The sequence below is a fragment of the Acanthochromis polyacanthus genome, chromosome 8, assembly GCF_021347895.1.
Source record: "Acanthochromis polyacanthus isolate Apoly-LR-REF ecotype Palm Island chromosome 8, KAUST_Apoly_ChrSc, whole genome shotgun sequence".
Taxonomy (NCBI): Eukaryota; Metazoa; Chordata; class Actinopteri; family Pomacentridae; genus Acanthochromis; species Acanthochromis polyacanthus.
The window spans coordinates 35,803,536-35,818,896 of NC_067120.1; the positions used below are offsets into that span (position 1 = coordinate 35,803,536).

At 37.5% G+C, this 15,361-nt stretch overlaps 1 protein-coding gene across 2 annotated transcripts in view; it reads left to right on the top strand.

The window, feature by feature from the left end:
- Nucleotides 1-15,361, top strand: part of dgkzb (diacylglycerol kinase, zeta b) — a 71,893-nt gene that overhangs the window by 12,176 nt on the left and 44,356 nt on the right. The gene's annotated exons all lie outside the window — the stretch shown is intronic.

Consider the following 15,361-nt stretch of genomic DNA (forward strand, 5'->3'; position numbering starts at 1 on the left):
CCGAATGGCCGGGTTGCTGCCGACTCTGACGTCACGCTTCACTTCGTTGCATAAACACAAGACAAGATGCTGAAGACCTCCGCTGTTTGAGAATTCTTCAGTTTAACTGAAGACGAAACGAAGGAAAAATTTGGACCCAGGAAACCAGACGAACGGATCTGAATATTCGGGCCGTCTCCGCCACAAGCCACAAGCCCCGCCCCCGTCGGACATTACGGGGCGGAACGAATATCCGGATATTCGCCTTTAATAGGACCCGGATATTTGGAGGCCAGAAACCACTATTTGGGCCAGTCCTAAATTTAAGTTGTTTTTATGTCACAATTTTAACTTTTTGTCATTAATTTCATGTTGTTAATCAAAATTCTGACTGAATACATCAAACGAGCCTGTCCTCAAACCAAAAACGACCACATAGGTCGTCTGTACATGCCCGTATTACGACCCAGTGTTACGTTTTGACTATGCGACCTCTAGCGGTTGAGTAAATATCGACACTCTGGAGTCGCAGGTGAAACGTCATCATGAACAAACTTTTAGATAACACTATCCCTGTCCCTATCCCTAACCCTAACCTTAACCATAACCCTAAAAACGTGTTGGGAAAGTGAGAAAAAAGCCGTTTTGCGACGGAAAAGCAGTTTCGCGAATTAAATCCCGTAATGCGTTCGTTTTCCCCGTAGGGGCGCAAACGTTCATACGACCGCATAGGTCATATTCCGGTGCACGGTGCAAACGACCGATGCGGTCGTATGAATTGGAGGACAGGTTGCATCAAACGTGTGTAAAATAATTTTTTATTATCATTTCCTTTTTTAAAACCATGACAAATGAATGAAAACTCAACCAAATCTAAACTGAAAATCATGATTTCATCTAAATTTTATTCAACGTCTCATTTAAAAAAATTCCCAAAAATGTATTATTTGCTTTAACCTGATTCTGTAAAAACTAAAAAACTTCACACTGTTGTGCAGCTGTAAACTCATGACTGTGACCGACAGTCTGATGACCAAAAAATCTGAGAGTTTTCAGGTTGAACTGCAGGAAGTGTTCAGACAAAGCAGCAATGTTACTTTCTTTGTTGTTTTAATTTAATGTTTTCACCTTTTGTTTCATTTTTGCATTTTTTAGTGAGATTTTTGCATCTGTTTGAGTAATTTTCCGTCTTTTAGTAACATTTTTGCAACGTTTTGTGACCTTTTTGCGTCTTTTTGTGACATTTTGCATTTTTTGTGGAATTTTGCATCTTTTTGGCTAATTTTTCCATCTTTTACTGACATTTTTACATGCTTTAGTGACATTTTTGCAACGTTTTGTGATATTTTTGCATTTTTTTGTGAAATTTTGCATCTATTTGGGTAATTTTTCCATCTTTTTCTGACATTTTTGCATCTTTTTGTGCCATTTTCACATCTTGTAGTGATATCTTTGTGGGTTTTTTTGTGAAATTTTGCATCTGTTTGGGTCATTTTTCCATCTTTTAGTGACATTTTTGCATCTTTTTGTGTACGTTTTCCGTCTTATAGTGATGCTTTTACATCTTTTGGGTCATTTTTCCATCTTTTAGTGACGTTTTTGCATCTTTTGTGACATTTTTGCATTTTTTGTGAAATTTTTCATCTTTTTGGCTAATTTTTCCATCTTTTAGGGAATTTTTGCATCTTTCGTTGTCATTTTTGTATGGTTTGTGCCATTTTTCCATCTGTTACTGACATCTTTGCATCTTTTTGTGTATGTTTTCCATCTTTTAGTGATGCTTTTGCATCTTTTAGTGACATTTTTGCATCTTTTAGTGACATTTTTGCATTTTTGTTCATGAAATTTGTGCATGTTTTTGGGACGTTTTTGCATCTTTGTGAACTTTTCATTTTTCATGATGTTTTTGCAACATTTTGTGTCGCTTTTGCATCTTTTTGGATCATTTTTATGCATCTTTTCATGAAATTTTTGCATCTTTTCGTGCTATTTTTGTCCCCTTGTGTCATCCTAACAGCGTCTTACTGACAGAAGACATCATTTCTTCATTCTCTCTTCTTCTTCATGGTGGTTCTGTTTCCACTGAGCTGCAGGACTTTGTTATGGTGTAAAATGAGCCCACGGTGAGTAAAAATGTGACAGGAGCGAAATAAAAGCACCCAGAAACTGCTGCTCAGAGTTCGTTTGGGGTTAATTGAGAAACTGAATCCCAGATGAACAGAATCTCCTTTAATAAGACGTCAGACCATGTTGGCGTGTTCAGAGGGCTGCAGACACGTAAAGGACACGGATCAGGCGTGTTCCTGAGCTCACAGAGACGTCGGACTTCCTCTTTGATCCGCTGTGAACTCTGAGTAACATCAGTGTGTGTGTTAGTCACCCAAACACCGCACAAAGTGCTGATTATTATGGTATGTTTTATACAAAATAATTCAATTCATAAAGTAGAGATCCTGTCGGTGCATTCACAACATTGTAAAAGTACGATAAGAAATGTGCAAATGTCATATATAACATCTAAATATCAAGAAATAAATTCTATGTATGAGTGTAGAAAGAGAAGCCTAATTTAAAAAAGTTGTGTGAAGTTGAAAGTGATTTTATGAGGTGGAAAGTCTAAATTATTACGTATAAAACGATTTAAAAAAAACTCAAACATACTGTCTCATGAAAAATGTTAAATTAAATATATTAGATGTTTTATTTGTTCTCTATGGAGGAATTTAAAAAAAAGAAAGAACAGAAACTACTGAAACGATGTACTGGGCAGCATTTCTTCAAATATTTACCACTTTTTCTCATAGTTCTGGTGGTGTTCTTTCTTCTCAGACTCATCTTTCTTTACTTTTACTACATGAAGCTGCTAATACTTCATATTTTGAATCTAACACAGTATTTTAAGGTGCTATGGAGGTACTTTTACTTCTTTGAGCGGGCAGAATACTGCTTTTTACGTGACTTCTGCTGCTGATCTTGACTGTTTCACAGATTATAATGTGGTTTTTCGTACTTTAATGAAGTAAACGAGTATTTTAAAGTACTTTTACTTCAGTAAACGGTGCGATTTCTGCGTTTTAATGTGACTTCTGCTGCTGATCTCGAATATTTTACATGTTGTAATGCTGATACTAAAGCAGTATATTGTGTTTTTTTAGTACTTTTAGAGAAGTAAAGTATCTGAATACTTCTTTCACAGCTGTGTGTTTTTACTTGTTGGATACATTATCCTTCTCGTGTACTCTTACTGCTCAGACTTACTACATGACGCTGATAATACTTCATATTCTGAATCTAACAAAATATTTTCAGGTACTTTTACTTCAATAAATGATCAGAATACTGCGTTTTACGTGACTTTGGCTGCTGAGCTCGACTAATGTACAGATTCTAATGTGACAACGTGTTTTTTTTAGTATTTTTAGTGACGTAAACAAGCATTTTAAGGTACTTTTACTTCACTAAACGGTCAGAATACTTATTTTTTTATTTGATTTTGGCTGCTGAACATGACTGTTTTTCAGATTTTGATGTGTTACAACATGTTTTTAGTATTTTTAGTTAGGGAAACGAGTATTTTGAGGTCCTTCTACTTCAGTAAGCCATCAGATTACCGTGCTTTCCGTGACTTTGGCTCCTGGATTTTGTCTCTGCTGTGAATAAAAAGGTAACAAGTGCAGATTCAAGTTCAGTCAGGTGGTTGGTTTAATCTCCCAGCGACTCCCAGGGTCCTCTAATTATAGCCGCTATTAATGGATTGGCAGAGCAATTAATTAAAAGCGGTCATTTTTAGGGCCTGGTGGGAGAGTTTCACTCCGGAGGAAGGATTCAATCTGCAGATCTCCAAGGAGGAGGAGGAGGAGGAGGAAGAGGAGGAGGTGGAGGAGGAGGAGGAAGGGAATAAGGAGGAGGAGGAGGATGTGGAGGATCAGTATGAGGAGGAGGAAGATGAGGAGGAGGAGGAGGAGGAGGAGGATGAGGAAGAGGTGGAGGAGGAGGATGACGAAGAGGTGGAGGAGGATGAGGAAGAGGAGGAGGAGGAGGAGGTGGAGGAGGAGGAGGAGGAGGAGGAGGAGGAGGAGTCCACCTTGGTCGCTCTCCTCCTCTCTAGATGGAGCCAAAGGCGTTTTGTTTCTCATTTAACGTAGGAAATAAATAAAAATCGTCGACTGCTGCAGGTGTTTTCACTTTCTGGATGCCAGAAACTGTCACCTGGTTTTCATCTTTAAAAAAACAAATCACCAAATTCCACCGTTTATCAGAACCAGAAGTAGAAAGAACCATTTGACCGTAGAATTGACACTGTTTTCCAATGTGTTTAAATCAGCAAAATACATTTTATTTAGAAAAATTCCGTCTATCGAGGGTTTAAATTTATTTTTTTTATCAGTTTATATTTTACAATTTTTCCTGTTTTTGTTAAATTGCAGATAATATTTAGTAAAGTGACAGAAAAAAGTATTAATTTACAATAAAACAGTTTATGGTGTAAAAAAAATCTGCGTCAAAAATCTGTATTTTTACAAATATTTATTTGTTCTTTACAACTTTTGACCATGAAATTACACTTTTTACTGTATTTAAATCAGCAAAATAACAGATATTTACTGCTGTTTGAAATAAAAATTGTGTTTATTAAGAAATGAAAAATTATTAATTTACAGATGTTTCCAGTTTTTTGTTTAATTGCAGATATTATTTAACTAAATCACAAAAAAGTATTCATTTACACGTTGACTGTCAAAATTATTATTTTAAAGTGAAAGGCACAAAATGTAAATAATGTCCACACACTAAATCTGTATTTTTTGAACAAATATTAAATTCCATTCTTTCTAATTCCATTTAAATGACCTAAAAATAATTATTCTAATTATTTTACAGATATTTGCTGTTATTTAAAAGAAATTTTTATATATTAAAGATTGAAAAATTGCACTTTTTTACAGAATATATTTTACAGATTTTTCCTGTTTTGTTAAATTACAGATAATATCTAGAATAATCACAGAAAATATTAAATTCCACTGTTTATAACTGTATTTAAGTCAGCTGAACATATAATTATATCATCATTTTTTAAGATGTTTGATGTTATTTGTCAGAAAAATTGTGTATATTGAGGACTGAAAAATCACAATATAAAATAAAAATGACAGAAGAAAGCATTAATCTGCACATTGACTGTTAAAAACGTGGTTAAAAAAAGAGTAACAGTCAAAAAATGTAAATAATGTACACATGATAAAGCTGTGTTTTACAAATAATAAATTCTGCAGTTTCAACTCTGCATAAATCATCTAAAAATCTAATTATTTTACAGATATTTTCAGTATTTCTCACCATTTTTACAGTTTTTGAAGGTCACAGTATTCAGCGTTTTCTTACTGCCAGATTTTCACAAATTTTTTAACATATTTTTAATATTTTTATTAATCTAAAAACTGCCTTTACAATCACGTAGCATGTAAGAGAGATAAGCTATATCTTTTTAAATCCCACAGTGGAGAAATCTGCATTGTTTTAACAGCGAAACATTTAAGAAGTATCAGTGGACAAGTCAAAATAAACCAAAACAAACAGAAGCACTGGTTCAGATCGTTCAGATTCAGAATATTTTACATATAAATGTTACTTCTCAGTCGAGATACTGATGGAGAAGTATTAGTAATGCTCAGGTTTTACCAGATAAATACTGCTGCAGTGATCTGGAGGTTAAAGTGGTGGTGACGTCAAGAGAATCCAGATGTTGAGCAGCAGGAAAGTAGTGATTCTGGTCCTCCAGCTGTGGTTTGAAACCAGCGGCAGCAGAAACAGTGATTGGTTTTTAGCTCTGATATTAAACCAGCAGCAGAAACAGTGATTGGTTTTTAGCTCTGATATTAAACCAGCAGCAGAAACAGTGATTGGTTTTTAGCTCTGATATTAAACCAGCAGCAGAAACAGTGATTGGTCTTTTAGCTCTGATATTAAACCAGCAGCAGAAACAGTGATTGGTTTTTAGCTCTGATATTAAACCAGCAGCAGAAACAGTGATTGGTTTTTAGCTCTGATATTAAACCAGCAGCAGAAACAGTGATTGGTCTTTTAGCTCTGATATTAAACCAGCAGCAGAAACAGTGATTGGTTTTTAGCTCTGATATTAAACCAGCAGCAGAAACAGTGATTGGTTTTTAGCTCTGATATTAAACCAGCAGCAGAAACAGTGATTGGTCTTTTAGCTCTGATATTAAACCGGCAGCAGAAACAGTGATTGGTTTTTAGCTCTGATATTAAACCACCAACAGCAGCAGCTCCTCCTGCAGCCGTCAGTGGATGTGATTGATGGTCCAGATGACTAATCAGTGAGGATGATGATGGTGATGGACCTGCTGCCTTCCTCTGACCTCATTAAAGCTGCTTCGGTTCGCTTCGGTCTCTGGAGTCCGTCGATCTGTCGCTCAGTCCAGCAGGAAGCTGTGAGAAGAAGCTTTGGTCCTTGAAGATGATTGTTAAAGATCTGCAGCTTTATGAAACGAACCGTTGTAGAGAGGAGCAGTTTTGTAGTTCTGCAGTCATTTTGTGTCTCTTTGTAGCTCATAAAAATTTGCTGTTTTTGTAGTAGTAGTAGTATTGTAGCTGTTTTGCATCTTTTTATACTCATTGTGTGTCTTCTGATTGTTGTTTTGCTTCTCTTTGTCATGCTTTTGCATCATTTTGTAGCTGTTTTGCATTTCCTTGTGGTGTTTTTGTGTCAGGTTTTGTCTTTGCATCATAATAATTTGCCTTTATTTGTCACAAACGTCTCTTTGTAGTCGTCTTGTGTTGCTTTGTAGGAGTTTTGCGTCTCCTGTAGTTGTTTTTCGTCTCTTCGTAGTCGTTTAGTGTTTTTTGTAGTAGTAGTATTGCACATCTTGTAGTTGTTTTGTGTCTTCGTAGCGGTTTTGCATCATTTTATAGTCATTTTACATCTCTTTTTAGCAATTTTGTGTCCCTTTGTAGTTATTTTGTCTTTTTGTTGACATTTTCCTTCACATTGTAGTCATTTAGTGTCACTTTGTTGTTGTTTGAAGTTGCTTTGTAGTCATTTTTAGTCTCTTTATAGTTGTTTTGTGTTTTTTGTAGTTGTAGTATTGCCAATCTTGTAATTATTTTGTGTCTCTGTAGTCGTTTTGCATCATTTCATAGTCATTTTCCGTCTTTTGGTTGTTGTTTTGTGTCTCTTTCTAGTAATTTTACGTTGCTTTGTAGTAGTTTTGCGTCTCTTGTAATTGTTTTGAGGTGCTTTGTTGTTGTTTTGTGTCTCCTCATAGTAGTTCTATTATTATTTATTAGTTTTGTGTGCTTTTTTGTCTTTTTGAAGATATTTTGCATCTTTTTATGTTCATTTTACATCGTGTGGTTGTTGTTTGTGTTGCTTGGTCGTAGCTTTGTGCATCTTTGTAGTTGTTCTGTATCCTTTTATAGTCGCTTTGCATCTTTCTGTCGTTGTTTTGCATCGCTTTGTGGTTGCTTTGTTTCTCTGTTGACACTTTATAGTCATTTTGTGTGTCTTTGTAGCTGTTTTGTATAATTTTTATAGCCGCTTTGCATCTCTTATAGTAGTTTTAGATCTCTTTGTAGGAATTTTGTGTCACTGTAGTTGTTTTGCAGGTTTTTGTAGTCATTTCACGTGTTTTGGTTGTTGTTTTGTGTCTGTGGTTGTTTTTTGTCAGTTTTAACGCCGTTTTGCATTTCCTTGTTGTGTTTTAATGTCTCTCTGTAGCCGTTTTGCATCATATTATCGTCTTTTTGTGTCCCTCTGTAGTCATTTTGTCTCTTTTCATAGTAGTCTTGCATCATTTTATTGTGGTTTTGCATCTCCTTAGTAGTTTTGTGTCATTTTTCTAATTTTTTGCAGTTCCTTGTAGTGTTTTTCTGTCTCTCTGTGGTTGTTTTGCATCACTTTGTGGTGGTTTTGTGTCTTTTCACAGTACTTTTGTGTGTCTTTGTGTTCAACATATTGTGGTAATTTTACATTCTTTGTAGTTGTTTCTCTAGTTGTGCGTCTCTTTGTTGTCACTTCTCTTTGTGTAGTTGTTTATCATCACGTCATTTTGCATCTCTTGTAGTCCTTTTGTGTCTCTTTGTAGTAGTTTTCTGTGTCTTTGTTGTTGTTTTGCATCTTTTTGTGGCCATTTAGCCACTCTTTGTTGTACTTTTACGTTGCTGTGTCTTCTTTTTGCATTTATTTGCAATGGTTTTGAGTCTCTTTGTGGTTGTTCTGTGTCACATTTCTTGCCGTTTTGCGTTTCCTTGTAGTGTTTTTACGTCTCTCTGTAGTCATTTTGCGTCACTCTGTAGTTGTTTTGTGTTTGTAGTTATTTTGTGTCTCTTGGTTGTTATTTTGCATCATATTCTGGTCAGTTTGCATCTCTTTGCAGTCATTTTATGTTTTTTTGTCGTAGTAACATTGCCTCTCTTGTGTTTGTTTTGCTTATGTTTGTAGTTGTTGTGCATCTTTTTGGGGTAGCTTGTCGTACCTATTTCACATCTCTTTGTAGTCGCTTTGCGGCTCGTGTTGTTTTTTAACTGAAATGTTTTAAAGAAGCTAGTAATGCGCTGTCATCATCTTTAGGATTAAGTAACTTTATTAATTCCCCAGAGAGAGAAATGTTGAATATTAGAACAAAATAGAGAAACACGCTGCTGTACTGCAGCAGCAACATGCAGACCAACAGATTCCTCACTGCATTTATGTCTGTAAATGTTTGTTAGTGAGCATTTTATGTGTAATTTGTTAAATTTGGTCTCAGAAATTTCTACCTTAAAGAATGTTTCCGTGTTTCTACCGATCAGCCAGCGTTTGTAGCTGCAGCTCAGCTCTGTCATGATCATGTTTGGTTGTTTTGGCTTTCCATCAGACTGTTTACACTGATAACAGTTCATTCTCAAAGGTCACACATAATTTCATTTAACATTTCACATCGGAACGGCCAGCAACCCTTTTTGTGGTTGTTTTGTATCTTTTTATGGGCATATTGCATCCTTTTGTAGTCTTTTTGTGTTTCTTTTTGGTTGTTTTGCATCAATTTGTAGTCATTATGTCCCGTTTGTAGTTGTTTTGCATCTTTTATGGTATATTACATCCGTTTGTTGTCAGTTTGTGTCTCTTTGTCGTCATTTTGTGTCTCTGTGGTTGTTTTGTATCTTTTTTCTGGGCATATTGCATCCTTTTGCAGTTTTTTTGCATTTCTTTTTGGTTGTTTTGCATCCATTTGTAGTCATTCATTGTGTTTTTGTGATTGCTGTGCATCTTTTTGTGAGCATTTTGCATGCCTTTGTAGTCATTTCGTGTCTCGTTTTGGTTGTTTTGCATCTTTTTGTGGATTCATTGCATCCCTTTGTAGTCATTCCGTCCCGTTTGTAGTTGTTTTGCATCTTTTTGTGGTATATTGCAGCTGTTTGTAGTCATTTTGTTTCTACTTGCAATTATTTGGTGTTTTGCATCTCTTTTGTCGTTGTGGATCTTTGGGAATCACCTATATCATAACCATAACCTAAATTTAGCCCTAACCTCAGTTTTAACCTGGTTGTGCTCTGACGTTACCCTCATCTAACCTTAAACCAACCTAAAATGTGATTATTTCTGTTCTAGAGCCTTGTTTTTTTGTCCCTACAATGAAGTAGAGTTCTCACTGTGTGACTTTGTAGACGGATTAATGTCCATTAATAAGTACAACACACACAGACACACACAGACACACACACACACAGACACACACACACACACACACACACACACACACACACACACACACACACACACACACACACACAGATCAGGTGTTTCGGTGTGAATCTGACTCTCTGGTCTCTTGTTGCGTTTCCCTGCAGCCTGACACTGGTCCAGGCCACGCCCCCGTCTGTGATGTCACCGCAGGTCTTTCACCTTTTGACAGTTGATGGAAAACACCTGCTGTGACATCACCGGTGGAGGCGGGGCCTGCAGGGTTTTCTTACAGGGAAGCCTTGAAGTGAAACTTGAGGCAATTTTTCCTCCCTGAGTTCAGTCTATCGGGTACATCTCCTCCAATGTAAACTAGTGTGGTTAAAAACTAAACATTTTCTCACTTCTTTCTCATTCTGCCTGCAAAATATGCAGAAATATACTCGATAACAACAATAATGATCGTAAAAATATTACAATTACACCTTGTGCTTTACAAAGACACAATAACCTGGACACTCCTCACCCAAAGGATCATTTTTTTGGGTTTGTGAAAGAAATATTGTCAGAAATAAGTTCATTTTAATGCTCAGATATAAGTTCGCTTTAATGTCGTTTTGTGTTTAACAGACTTTGCTTTCGGTGTCGATGGGAGATACTGAGGTTTTGTGTTGCTAAATGCAGCTAATGCGGCTCCTTTAAATGTCGATTGGTTGGGTTATCGGCTCACGCTGAGACTTTCTCATCACGTCATTGACTCTTATCTGGCTGCAGTGAAGGATTCTGCTCACATTCTTTAACTTTTAATCACAGGACTTTTGCTTATAATCGTGGATTTTATAGTCGGGCAGCATGATTTTGAACAAAACTGTCTATTATTGTGGTTCTGTAGGGGAGTGCATCCACGTAGAAGGCATAAATAATTTCAAAAAAAGCAGTTTGGATCCTTTCTCATACGGTGTAACACTGACAAAGAAACCCAGAATAGTATTTTTCTTTGGATGGCATTCAGATGCTGCTTTGTGGTGTTGATTTAAACGATAAACGAATGCAAAACGCTGCAGACAGAGGGTCTGTTTTTAGTCTTCAGCATCCTTTCTGGAGTCTAAATATTTCCACACAACTGACTCAAGCTGCAGCTTTATGTTTAAAATAAAAATCACAATTATTTTGCTCACTAATTTAGAAAAAAAAAGTTCTTATTGCACCTTCATGCTGTGCTGCAGTCCTGCTAATGTGCAACCCTAAAGGCAAAGTAATAATTAAAATTCACTCAAAATGCTTCACTGACTGAACATCTCCTAATAAATAGGCACTACAATTTACAGATGTTCCCTAAATGCTCCATATGCATCAGTAGAAGCTGCTAGTCTCCATTTAGTTACTGCAGTAGGAACAGAAATTAGTTTGAAAGGAGTGAAATAAGTCATTCTATTGTCAGATTTACCTAAAACCAGATGATTTTATCTACATTGACTGTCTTTCTACAAGCATTTTAAATGTCAATATCTCAGTTGATGGTTATAGATGGAAGCTACAACTTACAGATGCTCCCTAAACGCCTCATGTACGTGATACAGTAGAAGCTAGCAGTTAGCTGTGCACAGAGAAGCTTCTAGTCTCCATCAGTTACTGCTGTACAAACAGAAATTAGCTTGAATTGAGTGAAATAATGAGTTCTAATGTCAGATTATTTGTGAAAAATAAGAACTGTTTGAGTTTTCTTTTTGCATTGAGCAGCGAAAAAAGTTAATTTGCCTCATTTTACATCACAGTGTTGATCCTCAAACAACTAATTGTGCCGCCCTTTTGATAATATGAACAGCAGTTTTTCTCCTTTTACTGTAGTATTCTTATTCGTTAGACTCAATGTCCTTCTTGTGCACATTTACAGCTGATATTTCTACCACATAAAGCTGACAGTGAGTACTTTAAGGTGCTGTGCAGATACTTTTACTACAGGAAACGCTTCCAATATTGTCTTTTAAACCTATTTTGATATATTATTTTATATTATATTGTGTTTTTTCAGTGCTTTCAGTGAAGTAAAGTATCTGAATGCTTCTTCCACTGCTGTGTACAGGAAGCAGAGTCACAGTTCTGTTTTCACACAGAGAAAGATAAACTGCTATATTCTCTATTCATATAAAACAGGCCCCTGACTCGATTTATTTAATTTAATTTTCATCATTTATGTGCGGTTTCTATTTATAGACACAGACGGGAAACTAAACGATCCCCAGAATCTCGAAAACCTGAAATAATCTCTGTGTTCTGTGCTTCATTTATTTTATTAGTTCAACTAAACGGCTCCAGACTCCAGATCCGTGTTTTCAGCTTCTCAACTTTCAGCCGAATCACATGAACCTCATCTGTTGTCATGGAGACGCATCTGTTTACATGCACTCCAAGTTAAAAGAACGATGTGTGTGTGTGTGTGTGATGCGTGATGTGTGTGATGTGTGTGTGATGCAGTCAGGACCCAGGGATTACACAGACCCATTTCCTGCAGCTATCTTTGTCACTCGCTGCCCTGTTTCTATAAATAGTCTGGTCCAGGAGGAGGACGGAGGCTCTGAGGGAGGAAGAGAAGGAGGAAGAGGAGGAAAGTCAGGTGAAAGAGGAGCAAGAGGAGTCGAAATATGAGTAGGAGGAGGAAGACAAAAGGAGAGGAGGCGGGAATGACCTGGATAATTTAGAGGAGGAGGATGAAGAGGAGGTCAAGGAAGAAGAGGGAGGTCAGGAGGAGGAAAAAGACAGGAGTGATGAGGAGGAATATCAGGAGGAAGAGGAGAATGAGGAGAAAAATCAGGAGAGAGAAGAGGAGTTGGAAGGACAAGAGGAAGAGGAGTTATAATAGGAGTAGGAGGAAGAGAAGGAAGACAAAAGGAGAGGAGGCAAGAATGACCTGGATAATTTAGAGCAGGAGGATGAAGAAGAGGTCGAGGAAGGCCAGGAGGATGAGGAGGACAAGAAAGAGGAGGTGAGGAGTTGGACAATGAGGAGGAGCAAAGGAGGGTCAGAAGTATTAAGAGTAAAAGGATTCTAAGGAGTTGGAAAATGAGGAGCAGAAGAGGAGGAACATCAAGAGGAGCAGGAAAGTCAGGAATAAGAGGAGTTGGAATACTAGTAGGAGGAGGGGGAAGACAAAGGGAGAGGAGAAAATGACCAGGAATATTTAGAGGACTATGAAGAGGAGGGTGAGGAGGAAAAAGAATACAAGAAAGAGGAGGAGGATGGTGCGGAGGAAGAGGAGGGTAAAAGAGGAGGTCAGAAGGAAGAAGAGGAAGCTGGAAAAGGAGGAAGAGGAGGATCATGTGGAGGCAAGGATGAGGTGGAAGATCAGGAGAAAGAGGAGAAAAAGGAGTTGGTTCAGGGGGAGGAAGAGGAGGAAAGATGGAGGACGGTCTGGATTATTAGGAGTAAAATGATTATGAGGAGGAGGAAAGAGGAGAGGAGGGTCAGGAGGAGGAGGAAGAGAAAGAGTTGGATGATGAAGAAGAGGAGAAGCAGGAAGAAAAAAGGAGAGGAAATGAAGATTATCTGGATTAATGACAGGAGGAGGAAAAAGAAGAGGAGGACTGTGTGGAATAGAGGATGAGGAGGAAGGTCTGGAGGAAGAGGAGAACTGAGGCTCTGAGGAAGGAAGAGGAGGTGACAGAAGAAGAAGAAGGTTGAGAGGTTGAAAAGAAAAAGGAAAAGAGGGTCAGGAGGAGGAAAAAGAAGAAGAGGTGGAAGAGGAGTGGATTATTAAGTGGAGGAGGAGGAGGATTGTGTGGAAAAAGAGAACAGGAAGGAGATGATGATGAAGAGGAGGAGGAAAAGATCTGTGGTTCCAAGGGAGGAAGAGGAGGAGGGAGGTCATGAAGAAGAGGAGAAAAATAGGTGGTGAGGAGGAAGTAGAGGAATGCATCATGAGGAGGAGGAGGAGGAGGAGGAGGAGGAGGAGGAGGAGGAGGAGGAGGAGGAGGAGGAGGAGGAGGAGGGAGGAGGAGGAGGAGGAGGAGGAGGAGGAGGAGGAGGAGGAGGAGGAGGAGGAGGAGGAGGAGGAGGAGGAGGAGGAGGAGGAGGAGGAGGAGGAGGAGGGCCTGGATTATATAGAAGGACGATGAAGAGGAGGATGAAGACAGGAGGCGTTTAGTGTCGTCAGATTGTTTCTAAAAATCATCATCAGGAGCTCATTGCAGTGCAGCCAATCAGAGAAGCTGAACTGCTGTGATGTCACTTCCTGTTCAAGCACATTTAAACATTTTTTTTGTTTATTTTTTTTAACATTTAAACCTGTTTAATGAAGCTGCTGCAGTTTGTTTGTGTCCTGCAGCGACGTGACGAATCCACACGGTGGCAGCAGAGTCTCACAAAGAACCAGCAGAGAGCCGATAGGAGGTATTGATCCAGCTGATCAGAGGTCTTGATCGATCAGAGGCATTGATCAGCTGATATTAATATGATCAGTTGCTCTCTGACTGTTCCCTGGACGGATTAATGAGTCTCCAGCTGATCCAGGGTCAGCTTACGGCGGTGAAAGCTGAGCTCCTCCTGCTGCTGCTATTATTTAAGGGGAATCCAATATGGAGGAATTAAGAATTAAACACTCACTGGGTTCACTGCTTCTGTGTGTGTTTAACATCTGGATGCTCGTTTCCAGATGTTTGTCTTTATTCTAGGACTTGAATAGATCCTCATTTATCCAAGCAGCTTCTTTCTGATCCTGTCAACACGTTTAAAAAGCAAAGACTTTCAGAAACGAGTGATTTTATTTTTATTTGAGATGTTTTGTCTTTTTGGAAGCATTGTCTTCTTTTTAGCTGTTTTGTGTCTTGTTTGTGTTATTTAGAGCAATTTAAAAACTCAGATTTTTGCCACATGATGGTCGATCACAGCCGAGTCAGTCGGAGTTCCTTAGTTGTACTGAGAAGTGCAGAATTTTTTATTTTTGACAGAATCTGGTATAAATGCGTCATTATTTGGAGAAAATTCCAATGAGACGTGTAAAATGAAGCAGATTGTTGATAAAATAATCACAATTTTCAGCTTAGATTTGGTCAGTTTTCCTGATGGAGCCACGCATCACTCGTGATGTGTTCAAGGACTGTTTGAAAATTGAAAATCGGACATTTTTGTGTATTCATTTATTTATTTTTATATATTCTTGCTGATAAATTATGTCCTTTAGGAGATTAATAAAAAGTAAAACATGTCTTTTAAAAATCATTTGTAGGTTTTAAAGCAAGTTTTTAATTTCTGCATAAAAACCTAAAAACCTTTTTAGTAGAAACTTAAATGATGAATCCGTTAGTTAATAATTATTATATTTTCTTTTAAACTTTTTTAAAGTTTCTGGTTGATAAATGGTGTCATTTTTTCTTTTGTTTTGTCTTGTTTTCAATTTTAATACAAATTTCAGTGCATATATTAGATTTTTAATTATTTTATTCTGTGTTTTGCTTTTTTTTTGTGTGTATAAAGTCCTTTTAGCTGCATCTTCCACTCGCATAAAGTCGACCTGAACTGTAGCTGAGACAGCAGAATAAATATAAAGTCCAGTATTTGGCTGTGACGGCATTAAATATAAAATGAGCTGCGTCCGTCGTGTCTCCAGTAATCCTGAAGGAGGTGAACTCTGAGATCCAACCGTAGCTGCTGATCTTTTAAGCTGCTTCCAGGTTTCAAATCTGTCTCCTAATTTAAACGTAC